Source organism: Pseudophryne corroboree, chromosome 2 (assembly GCF_028390025.1).
Source record: "Pseudophryne corroboree isolate aPseCor3 chromosome 2, aPseCor3.hap2, whole genome shotgun sequence".
Classification (NCBI taxonomy): Eukaryota; Metazoa; Chordata; class Amphibia; order Anura; family Myobatrachidae; genus Pseudophryne; species Pseudophryne corroboree.
Window position 1 is genome coordinate 846,351,103 of NC_086445.1, and position 13,453 is coordinate 846,364,555.

General features: G+C 37.3%; 1 protein-coding gene and 1 long non-coding RNA gene across 3 annotated transcripts in view; one reads left to right on the forward strand and one right to left on the reverse strand.

The window, feature by feature from the left end:
• GLRA2 (glycine receptor alpha 2) overlaps window positions 1–13,453 on the forward strand; it is a 377,430-nt gene that overhangs the window by 49,096 nt on the left and 314,881 nt on the right. The gene's annotated exons all lie outside the window — the stretch shown is intronic.
• Window positions 12,833–13,453, reverse strand: part of LOC135049848 (uncharacterized) — a 37,284-nt gene continuing 36,663 nt past the window's right edge. Inside the window, exon 8 of the long non-coding RNA XR_010241494.1 lies at window positions 12,833–13,141. This is a non-coding gene — a long non-coding RNA (uncharacterized LOC135049848). The remainder of the gene's footprint in view (window positions 13,142–13,453) is intronic.

Genomic DNA, 13,453 nt, shown 5'->3' on the forward strand with positions numbered 1-13,453 from the left:
TATTATGTGTATAAGAGGCACTGATACCACGGGCATTATTATGTGTATATGAGGCACTGATACCAAGGGCATTATTATGTGTATAAGAGGCACTGACACGTGGCCATTATTATGGGTATAAGTGACATTGATACTGTGTGGGCATTACTATGTGTATAAGCAGCACTGATACCTTGTGGGCATTATGGGTATAAGCAGCACTGATACTGTGGACGTTATTATATATGTAAGTGGCACTGCTACCGCAGACATTTATTACGTGTATAAGAGGCACTGCTACTGCAGGGAATCATTATGTGTACAAGGGGCACCATGGGTATTATTATATGTATAAGGGGCATTGCTACTGTGTGCATTCTTATGTGTATAAGAGGCACTGCTACTGTTGGCATCATTATGTGTTTAAGCGACACTGATACTGCTGGCATTATGTGAATTAGTGGCACTGCTACCATGGGCATTATTATGTGTATAAACGGCACTGCTACCATTGGCATTATTATGTGTATGAGAGGCACTGCTACCATGGGCATTATTATGTGTATAAGCAGCACTGATACTGCTGGCATTATGGGTATAAGTGCCACTGCTATCATGGTCATTATTATGTGTATAAATGGCACTGCTACCATTGGCATTATTTTGTGTATGAGGCACTGCTACAGTGGGCATTGTTATGTGTATAAGAGGCACTGATACCGTGGCCATTCTTATGTGTATAAGAGGCACTGATACTGCTGGCATTATGGGTATAAGTGGCACTGAAACTGAGGGCATTATTATGGGAATAGGTGACACTGCTACCATGGCCATTATGTGTATAAGAGGCCCGGATACCGTGGGCATTATTATGTGTATAAGAGGCACTGCTACCTTGGGCATTATTATGTATATAAGCAGCACTGCTACTGCAGGCATTGATTACATGTATAAGAGATACTTCCACTGTGGGAGTTATGCTTATATGTGGCACGGCTACCATGGGGAATTATTATGTATATAAGATCCACTGATACCGCAAGCATTATTATGTGTATAAGCGGCACTGATCATCCCGGAATTATTATGGGTATAAGTGGCACTGCTACCGTGTGCATTATTATGTGTATAAATGGCACTGCTACCATCGGCATTATTATGTGTATAAGAAGCACTGTTACAGTGGGAATTGTTATGTGTATAAGAGGCACTGATACCATGGCCATTCTTATGTGTATAAGCGGCACTGATAGTGCTGGCATTATATGAATAAGTGGCACTGCTACCATGGGCATTATTATGTGTATAAACGGTACTGCTACCATTGGCATTATTATATGTATGAGAGGCACTGCTACCGTGGGCATTCTTATGTGTATAAGCAGCACTGATACTGCTGGCATTAATTATAAAAGTGGCACTGCTACCATGGTCATTATTATGTGTATAAATGGCACTGCTACCATTGGCATTATTATGTGTATGAGGCACTGCTACAGTGGGCATTGTTATGTGTATAAGAGGCACTAATACCGAGACCATTCTTACGTGTATTTGAGGCACTGATACTGCTGGCATTATGGGTATAAGTGGCACTGAAACTGAGGGCATTATTATGGGAATAGGTGGCACTGCTTCCATGGCCATTATGTGTATAAGAGGCCCAGATACCGTGGGCATTATTATGTGTATAAGAGGCACCGCTACCTTGGGCATTATTATGTATATAAGCGGCACTGCTACCGCTGGCACTTACGTGTATAAGTAGCGCTTCTACTGTGGGATTTATGCGTATATGTGGCACTGCTACCATGGGGAATTATTATGTAAATAAGATGCACTGATACCGCAGGCATTATTATGTGTATAACCGGCACTGATCCCGCGGTCATTATTATGGGTATATGTGGCACTGCTAACGTGGGTATTTATTATGAGTATAAGTGGCACTGCTACAGTGGGCATTGTTATGTTAATAAGAGGCACTGATACCATGACCATTTCTTATGTGTATAAGAAGCACAGCTACAGTGGGCATTATTATGTGTATAAGAGGCACTGATACCGTGGCCATTCTTATGTGTATAAGAGGCACTGCTACCCTGGCCATTATTATGTGTATAAGCAGCAGTGATACCGCAGATATTATTATGTGTGTAAGAGGCACTGAAACCGTGGGCATTATTATGGGTATAAGCAGTACTGCTACCGTGGACATTATTATGTGAATAGCACTGCTGCAGTGGTCATTATTATGTGTATAAGAGGCACTGCTACAGTGGGCATTGTTATGTGTATAAGAGGCACTGCTACAATGGGCATTATTATGTATATAAGAAGCACTGATACCATGGGCATTATTATGTATATAAGAGGCATTGATACTGTGGGCATTATTATGGGTATTAGCGGCACTCCTACCACTGATATCGTAGATATTATTATGTGTGTAAGAGGCACTGAAGCTGTGGGCATTATTATTGATATAAGTGGTACTGCTACTGTGGACATTATTATGTGTATATGCGGCACTGCTACAGTGGTCATTATTATGTGTACAAGAGGCACTGCTACCATTTGCATAATTATGTGTATAAGAAGCACTGATACCGTGGGCATTATTATGTATATAAGAGGCACTGATACTGTGGGCATTATTATGGGTATAAGTGGCTCTGTTACCGTGGCCTTTATTATGTGTATAAGCAGCACTGATACAGCGGACATTATTACGTGTGTAAGAGGCACTGAAACCGCAGGCATTATTATGGGAATAAGTGGCACTGCTACCGTGGCTATTATGTGTTTAAGAGGCACTGCTACCTTGGGCATTATTATTTATATAAGCGGCACTGAACCCGCTGGCACTTAAGTGTATAAGTGGCTCTTCTACTGTGGGATTTATGCATATATGTGGCACTGCTACAATGGGGAATTATTATGTAAATAAGATGCACTGATACCGCAGGCATTATTATGTGTATAACCTGCACTGATCCCGTGGGAATTATTATGGGTATATGTGGCACTGCTACTGTGGGCATTTATTATGGGTATAAGTGGCACTGCTACAGTGAGCATTGTTATGTTAATAAGAGGCACTGATACCATGGCCATTTCTTCTGTGTATAAGAGGCACTGCTACAGTGGGCATTATTATGTGTATAAGAGGCACTGATACCGTGGCTATTCTTATGTGTATAAGAGGCACTGCTACAGTGGGCATTGTTATGTGTGTAAGAGGCACTGATAGTGTGGCCATTCTTATGTGTATAAGTGGCACTAATACTGCTGGCATTATGGGTATAAGTGGCACTGCTACCGTGTGCATTATTATGGGTATAAATGGCACTGCTACCATCGGCATTATTATGTGTATAAGAAGCACTGCTACAGTGGGAATTGTTATGTGTATAAGAAACAATGATACCATGGCCATTCTTATGTGTATAAGCAGCACTGATACTGCTGGCATTATGGGTATAAGTGGCACTGCTACCGTGGTCATTATTATGTGTATAAATGGCACTGCTACCATTGGCATTATTATGTGTATGAGGCACTGCTACAGTGGGCATTGTTATGTGTATAAGAGGCACTGATACCGTGGCCATTCTTATGTGTATAAGAGGCACTGATACTGCTGGCATTATGGGTATAAGTGGCACTGAAACTGAGGGCATTATTATGGGAATAGGTGGCACTGCTTCCATGGCCATTATGTGTATAAGAGGCCCAGATACCGTGGGCATTATTATGTGTATAAGAGGCACTGATACCTTGGACATTATTATGTATATAAGCGGCGCTGCTACTGCAGGCATTGATTACATGTATAAGAGATACTTCCACTGTGGGAATTATGCTTATATGTGGCACGGCTACCATGGGGAATTATTATGTATATAAGATCCACTGATACCGCAGGCATTATTATATGTATAAGCGGCACTGATCATCCCGGAATTATTATGGGTATATGTGGCACTGCTACTGTGGCGATTATTATGGGTATAAGCGACACTGCACCCGTTGCCATTATTATGTGTATAAGCAGCACTGATACCGCAGGCATTATTATGTGTAGAAGCAGCACTGATACCGTGGGCACTATTATGTGTGTAAGAGGAACTGAAACCTCTGGCATTAATATGGGAATAAGTGGCACTACTACCATGGCCATTATTATGGGTATAAGTGGCACTGCTACTGTGGCCATTATTATATGTATAAGCAGCACTGATACCACAGGCATTATTATGTGTATAAGAGGCACTGATACCACGGGCATTATTATGTGTATATGAGGCACTGATACCAAGGGCATTATTATGTGTAGAAGAGGCACTGACACGTGGCCATTATTATGGGTATAAGTGACATTGATACTGTGTGGGCATTACTATGTGTATAAGCAGCACTGATACCTTGTGGGCATTATGGGTATAAGCAGCACTGATACTGTGGACGTTATTATATATGTAAGTGGCACTGCTACCGCAGACATTTATTACGTGTATAAGAGGCACTGCTACTGCAGGGAATCATTATGTGTACAAGGGGCACCATGGGTATTATTATATGTATAAGGGGCATTGCTACTGTGTGCATTCTTATGTGTATAAGAGGCACTGCTACTGTTGGCATCATTATGTGTTTAAGCGACACTGATACTGCTGGCATTATGTGAATTAGTGGCACTGCTACCATGGGCATTATTATGTGTATAAACGGCACTGCTACCATTGGCATTATTATGTGTATGAGAAGCACTGCTACCATGGGCATTATTATGTGTATAAGCAGCACTGATACTGCTGGCATTATGGGTATAAGTGCCACTGCTATCATGGTCATTATTATGTGTATAAATGGCACTGCTACCATTGGCATTATTTTGTGTATGAGGCACTGCTACAGTGGGCATTGTTATGTGTATAAGAGGCACTGATACCGTGGCCATTCTTATGTGTATAAGAGGCACTGATACTGCTGGCATTATGGGTATAAGTGGCACTGAAACTGAGGGCATTATTATGGGAATAGGTGACACTGCTACCATGGCCATTATGTGTATAAGAGGCCCGGATACCGTGGGCATTATTATGTGTATAAGAGGCACTGCTACCTTGGGCATTATTATGTATATAAGCAGCACTGCTACTGCAGGCATTGATTACATGTATAAGAGATACTTCCACTGTGGGAGTTATGCTTATATGTGGCACGGCTACCATGGGGAATTATTATGTATATAAGATCCACTGATACCGCAAGCATTATTATGTGTATAAGCGGCACTGATCATCCCGGAATTATTATGGGTATATGTGGCACTGCTACTGTGGCGATTATTATGGGTATAAGCGACACTGCACCCGTTGCCATTATTATGTGTATAAGCAGCACTGATACCGCAGGCATTATTATGTGTAGAAGCAGCACTGATACCGTGGGCACTATTATGTGTGTAAGAGGAACTGAAACCTCTGGCATTATTATGAGAATAAGTGGCACTGCTACCATGGCCATTATTATGGTTATAAGCGGCACTGCTACTGTGGCCATTATTATATGTATAAGCAGCACTGATACCACAGGCATTATTATGTGTATAAGAGGCACTGATACCACGGGCATTATTATGTGTATATGAGGCACTGATACCAAGGGCATTATTATGTGTATAAGAGGCACTGATACCTTGTGGGCATTATGGGTATAAGCAGCACTGATACTGTGGACGTTATTATGTATGCAAGTGGCACTGCTACTGCAGACATTTATTACGTGTATAAGAGGCACTGCTTCTGCTGGGAATCACTATGTGTACAAGGGGCACCATGGGCATTATTATATGTATAAGGGGCATTGCTACTGTGTGCATTCTTATGTGTATAAGAGGCACTGCTACTGTTGGCATCATTATGTGTATAAGTTGCACTGCTATTTACAGGGAGTTTCCTTTTGTTTGTTAACTTTTACATTACACTGTCTATATATGTGAAGTGGAGATGGCAATTAAGGTGACTGAAGGAAGGCCACACCCCCACACAACTGATCGTACCCCCACATCACTAGCCACACCCCATGTGGTGACACACAATTAGGCCCTTTGTAAATTTCAGCTCCAGACCCATGTGGACCTTAATCTGGCACTTTATAATAATAATAGAAGGTTTGAAAAGATAGGTTGTGTCCCATATATATATAGGGGCATGCATGGCATCACAATACATACAAATAACATTACATAGAGAAATACATAAAAAAAATGCACACAAAAAATAAAACATTACAGAGAACATCAAAATATGGACAAAAAAGGAGAAAAAGAGAAAAAGAGGGCAACAATATATATTGTTTAACGGTATTATATTACAACAACAATACCACCACCAGGTTCAAACATTATATTCCTCTAGGAAACAATTAGAGCCTCATTTAATTCACTAGTGCTGACGGCATTTGAACGATATATCCACTTGCATTCCCTTCGGAGAGGTAATTTATTCTGATCTCCACCTCTCCTGAGTGGTGTAATATGGTCGATAGGCATGCATCGAAAATCTCTGAGGGTATGTTTATGTGAATGAAAGTGTCTCACCACTGGGGGTGTATTAGTATCCACTTTGGAAATAGCTTTATTAATTTATGAGCGATGCATTGATATTCGTTCCATTAGTGAACGGATCATCTTTCCCACATAAACTTTTTGACAAGGACATATATCACAAAATGACTATCACAGTCCAAATTACGTCTTATATCATACACAGTTCCTTTTGTAGAATCCACAAACTTGTTTGCCAAACACAAAAATTGGCAATTTACACACCCATGACACATATGTACTCCATTCTTGGGTTACAACCAAGTATTGTTCTTAATGGACCCAATGTCTGATTTGGCCACAATGTCCTTAATGTTTTGACTGCTTTTGTAACAGAACATCAGATTTTTTTGGCAATAAGGTCAACAATGTCATCCGACTGCACTATATGCCAATGTTTCAAAAAATGTTGTGATTGTGTTTAGATGAAACAGAGTAAGTGATAGAAAACATCATTCTGCCATTATTAGTATTTTTTTCACAATTCAAAAGAGTCTGACCATGTGGTATATTAAGACAGTGTGTAATTGCATCTTGGATCTCGTCTTCAACATATCCTCTGTCTATAAATCTTTCCCTCATTTCTTGCAATGCATATGGATGCTCATCCACATCGAGGTAATTTGCACAACTCTAAGTAATTGTGCTAGTGGTAACCCAAGTTTCAAAGGTTCAGAATGAAAGCTATCCACCATAAGTATCGTGTTCTTGTCTGTTTCTTTCCTAAAGATCTTTGTAAACAGGGTGCCTGTTCTGAGAGAAACACATACATCTAAATAGTTAATAGTAGTCTCACTAAAGGAAAGAGTGAACTTGATGAATTGAGGACATCAATAAACTCAGTCAGATAGTCAGCTCCGCCAGTCCACACCAAAACAAAAGATATTCTATATAGTGTATCTAACATAAAAATATATAAATTGTGAAAAAAAGGGTATGCCATAATGTGTTGCTTCTCATACACATGCAAGAAGAGGTTGACATACGATGGGGCCACATTGGACCCCATCACAGTCCCCCTCAACTGCAAGTAGTATGAGTTCTCAAAAAGAAAATCATTTTTCTGCAAAACAATCTATAACAGCAGCAACAAAAAATCTTTATTGGGACATGTATAGTGCGGACTAGCAGAAACAAGTGTACGGACTGAATCTAAACCATCAGTATATTTTATATTAGTGTACAAGCTGGTAATGTCGAGGGTTACCAACAAACAAGACTCAGGTAAAGTGCCAAGTGCATTAAGTTTACAAATGAAATCCGAAGTATCTCGCAAAAAGTAATCCATATTTTGGTTGCAACCAAAAATCTATGTACTGGGAAATCGGCTGGCAAAGAGAACCACAGGATGAAATTATTGACCTACCTGGTGGTCATACCAGAGTTTTATGTATTTTGGGCAGTATATAGATTAACTGCATTCTAGGATGTGTCTGAGTAAGAAATTGTGAAGTGGGTTCATCTATCTACAATAATAGCATCCATCTCTTTCTTGTAATTGTATGTAGGGTCGTAGGTCAACATCTTATAACATTCTACATCAGCCAGTTGCCTCTTAATTACAGAAATATAGTCAATTCTGTTGAGCAGTACAATACCCCCACCCCCTTTGTCAGAGGGGCGAATAACCAAATCAGTGTTGTCTCTAAATGAATTAACTGCAAAAGTTTCCCCTTTAGTCATATTAGAGTAAGATATCTTCTGCTTAGAGATAAGAGGAAGACAGTCATGTCTGACTAATCTAATAAATGTTTCTATAGATAATAATAATAATAATAATAATAATAATAATAATAATATTTTTTTTTATATAGCGCTCTTTCTCCAACAGGACTCAAGGTGCTTTACAGACATCAAAAACAATACACATGATACAGAGGATTTAAGTAATACAACAATAGACAAGCAACACAGACATAAAAGAAAATCTTAAGCACACAGAAAGCATAATGCAGGATTGGTGTAGGCATTTTGGGTAATAACTTCCAAGGGTTGTGTATTCCACCCTCACAGGTACCAAGTGCGGCAGCCATCTTGGGCGCTCAGCGTAGGATTACCCAGGGTGGAATAGTCCACCCCTAGAAGAGATGACACAAAATGGGGGTGATTTCAGAGTCCTACAGTTTAGAGTAGGGTTCCAACAAAACCACAAGGTCCATGTATTTTTCATCCCATCCACAAGTGTACCATATGGGGCAGCCATGTTGTGCGCACTTTGAAGGTTACACTGTGGGAGGTGAGCCATACCATGGCCAAGTTCATATATGGGAAAACTGATGCTTATGTAGTAGTATGATGTACCCTGCATGTAGGGCACAATAAAGGTGTGCAATCAGTGGAGGTAAACATTACAGGAAAAACACATGGTGGGGTGGAAGCGAGCTATTGAAGGGAAAAAAAAACAAAATAGCAGGTAACTAGTGGCAGAAGTAAAATTGGGATAACATTATTTTGGTAAGATCATAGTATGGGTGGGTAGGAGAATGTGGGGGGCATACTCATAAGCAATATGGATGTCCCTGGTGAGCCTGGTCCTGGTGCTCTTCCCCCACAGTTCCCTGTTCATCTTGATGGTTAGGCCCAGGGGCAGACTTGATGTTCTCAGCCAGAGAGGTGGTAAGCCTGGTCTTGGTGATGGGTTATTAGCTGGTGGATCAAAAGTACTTTTCTGTCTGAACATACTTCTATTACCACCCAAATGATCTTGTTTAGCAAAAAAATATTTACGCTTCAACAAACAATAAAATTTATAAAGCTCTACTTCAAAATCAAAAGGACTCTGCTTTATAAGTCCTTACAAAGGATAGTCCCTTCGATAAAACAGACATTTCTTCAGAGGTAGGAGTATAAGAAGATAAATTAAAAATAATTACTTTTTTCTGTTCGTTTGATTTTTTTCTTGTTGCGTCTGATTCGTCCCCGTCTACTGTTTTTTTTCTTTTACACCCCTGTTATTTAAATATTCAGATATATATGCATCTTAAATTAACAAATAGGGACAAAAAATGTTTTATTAACATCCCAAACAGAAATTCAAAATAGAAACAAAATAAAACAGAATGACATGTAGACGTTTGTAAGAAGCGTGTTTAAGAATTTTCGAAAGCATCACTCAAATTTTTCAGAAAATAATATTAAAAGTATATATTCTAATATATTAGCAAAATATATCTATACACTTTGAAATACTGGTAGCATTTTGCAATCAATTAAATTCTATCGTACTATTTTACACAGTGTCTGATTATGAGCCATTGAGAAAGCACGGGAGAGGGTCAATTACAAATCGCCTTGTCCATGTTTTACTTGAAACTTGTGGTGTTTAAACTATCTATTTTACACTTTTTTGCCTTTTACATTTTTCTCTGGTCCTTTGAAAAACTTACAAATGGGTTTTAACTCTACTTTGTAGTTGTGTACACAATATTTATTTACTTATTTATCTATCTACAGTTTATAATATAGTGCTGCATATTCCGGCGCACTTTGCAATTGGAAACAACAGTGATACAGGTTGAGTATCCCTTATCCAAAATGCTTGGGACCAGAGGTATTTTGGATATCGGATTTTTCCGTATTTTGGAATATTTGCATACCATAATGAGATATCATGGTGATGGGACCTAAATCTAAGCACAGAATGCATTTATGTTACATATACACCTTATACACACAGCCTGAAGGTCATTTTAGACAATATTTTTTGTAACTTTGTGCATTAAACAAAGTGTGTGTACATTCACACAATTCATTTATGTTTCATATACACCTTATACACACAGCCTGAAAGTCATTTAATACAATAACTTTAATAACTTTGTGTATTAAACAAAGTTTGTGTACATTGAGCCATCAAAAAACAAAGTTTTTACTATCTCACTCTCAGTCAAAAAAGTCTGTATTTCGGAATATTCCGTATTTCGGAATATTTGGATATGGGATACTCAACCTGTAATACAAACTGGGTAATAACAGACAGACATAGAGGTACTAAGACCCAGTTCGCAAGCTTACAATCTATAGAATAGAACAATATGAATACTGTATAACCTACTAAGTAATATTAAGTAGTGCACTGTGGAAAAATCAATAAGTTCTTAATTGGTAGTTCAAAATAGCTTTATAAAAATAATATATCCTATATCAAACTATTTTAAGAATAAAAACACTAAATATCACGTGGATTATTATCTGTTAGATTATAAAACACTGGTTAATAACTCTGCTCTTAGTAGACTTCTCAGAGAAAACATCTTATTAAAATCTATGGGTTACAGAATGATTAGGATATGTGAAAATGGTTCTGCATCAATTCTATTTTAATGCTATACAGTATGTTGTTTTCATTATAGACATAATGACCATTATTTTACAGTAAATACATATTTGAATTAACAGAGTAACACATCCCTCCTCATTTATACTGTATGTTTACAATTTTCAGTCACTTTGAAATAATAGTTGGTTGTTTTACAACAATTTCTCAATTACCATTTGTAATTCTACAGCTTTTATTTATTGTATTTTTATTTTTGTTTAATAGCACTGTACTGTATATTATATTTCTAGATATAGTTTATTTTCATATTATTTCTCTAGAATTAGTCAGTAGAACAAAGGATGTGGTTAGATTATTCTACAGTACAGAGAACAGGATTTCAGTAATAGGAGTGGGACATGGAATACTGCTTCCTCAGCTACAAGCAAAATGAAATAAATACTTTTTAAAATATATATATAGAGTTTTCAACGTTTTTCGTGACATGTTAACTGTGGATTAGCGCATGCAAATGTGGCAGAAATACATTTAAGGCAGAAAAGAACATAATGATTTACCTTGTATTTTGCTTTTTATTTATGGGGGAGGGGGAGATATTTAAGTATTATTGATAACAATATATTTATCCTAAATATTCTTAATGTATTTATCTGTATGAGTTCCCAATACAATTGCTAGCATGCTATTCTCTAAATCTAGCACATTTTCTGGATTGAAAAAAAAAATCCTTATTTCACTGGTTAATCCTCCTTCCATTTTGAAAATATGTCTCCTTGTTCTAGAAATCTTATTTTCAAAAAATTCTACTCTGATATATAGTATTATTGGTGGGGGGCACAATAATGCTTTGATTAATCGGCATAAGACAATCATTATGGTTCATAGTCATGTAGTGTTGGTAATAAAAGTAAATAATAAATTGATTATTTTATTTCTGTCCTCTCTCTTTTAACCTTACATATGACATATACAGTAGCATTGGCTTTTCATGGTCTCTTATATAGTTGTTAGAATTCTGAGGGGGGGGGGGGTGAAACTTAAGTTAAGCATTACATAGTGGAGGGCTGTAACTTACTGTGCCAAGTTAATTGTAAGGTAAAAGTTTTTTATGTAGTTTTTTTTACCTTGAAAGATAGAAAAGAAAATTATTATTTTAAAGTGTGATTAATATTCAATATTTGTTTGTGGTGATATTAGTGAGGGGTAATTAGGTAATTAAATAAATGCTAGGAACACATTTTTAAGCAGATTTTAGTGTCAGTGTGAGGCACTAGCAAAAGGTTAATCATATATGTTAGCTAGTTTTATACAGTACATTAAAAAAATGGAAAACAGAATACTAGATACATTGTTCTAGATAGCCTGTCCCTTTTTTTCATGGATAGTTAGAATGAATAGACTTAGAGTACTTAGTTGTGTACTAATTATTAAATATCTCTATATATGAAAACAAAATAATATTATTATTATTATTATTATTATTATTTATTTATTTATTATTAGGATTATAATAATAATACTATAATGTAATTTATATTTTATCATTAGTTGCTGTTAATTTTTTAGTTTTAGAAGTGTTGCATAATTATTCTAGTACATACTGTAAATTTGTATTTATTGTTTGCTCTGTTTTGTTTAGCTGTTACTAGCTAGAGTAGTTAGTATGGCACCTGGTGTCTGTAAGACCAAACATGATTATGAAATCATGCTGAGGTTCAGAGTTTGAGCTTGTAGTGAATAGTGACACATTAGTGTGCACCTATACCTCAGACTATGGGGACCCAACAAAGAGGGTCAGCAAACTTAAAAGGTGCATAAGGCAATGGAACAGGGTGCAAGTAATAGTAGCATATTGCCAATGCCAAATACGAGTGCTGGTTTGCAGGTAAGAGAGTCTCAGACCATAAGCACTAGAAGGGGGTTTGCAAGATGGATAGCTATAGAGTGTGGGGTACATGCAGCTCCACAGATCCTGCATTGGTATACAAGAGTAAATAGTGGCTTTGTGTGGTTATTTCCAGAACACCCAAATTCTGAAAGCTTAATTAATTACTGAACAAGAACAGAAAAGGTTTTTGTAGATCATGCATTATAGAAGAATAATAATTGATGTATAATTGGTCTATACATCACATTCAGCATTAGCATTTTAATATAATACCCTCATATCACCAACAAGGAGAAGCACCTTTTTATTCTGACTTTACAGTGTTTTCCCACCTTGCCTTACGTAGATGATGTACTGCAGTAACCTGTGAAACGTAGGCAACCTGCAAAATGGAGGCAAACCATAAAGGCTTCATAAAATGCCTGGCTGATACAAAAAAAATAACACGGGCACAATCTAGTCTACACATCCTTTTTGCCCTAAAAACAGATGATGAATGTTTCAGAATTTATCACACATATTCTCATGATTAAGTTGTCTTTTTTTTAACACATTTTGTTAAAAGTTTATTAAAATATTTAAGGGATTATCATTATCAAACACATTGAAATTGGTATGCCTGGCGGGTCCACTGCTGTTAGGCTTAGAACATTTTCACTGATAATTATTTACCTCAACAGCACAAAAATATTAG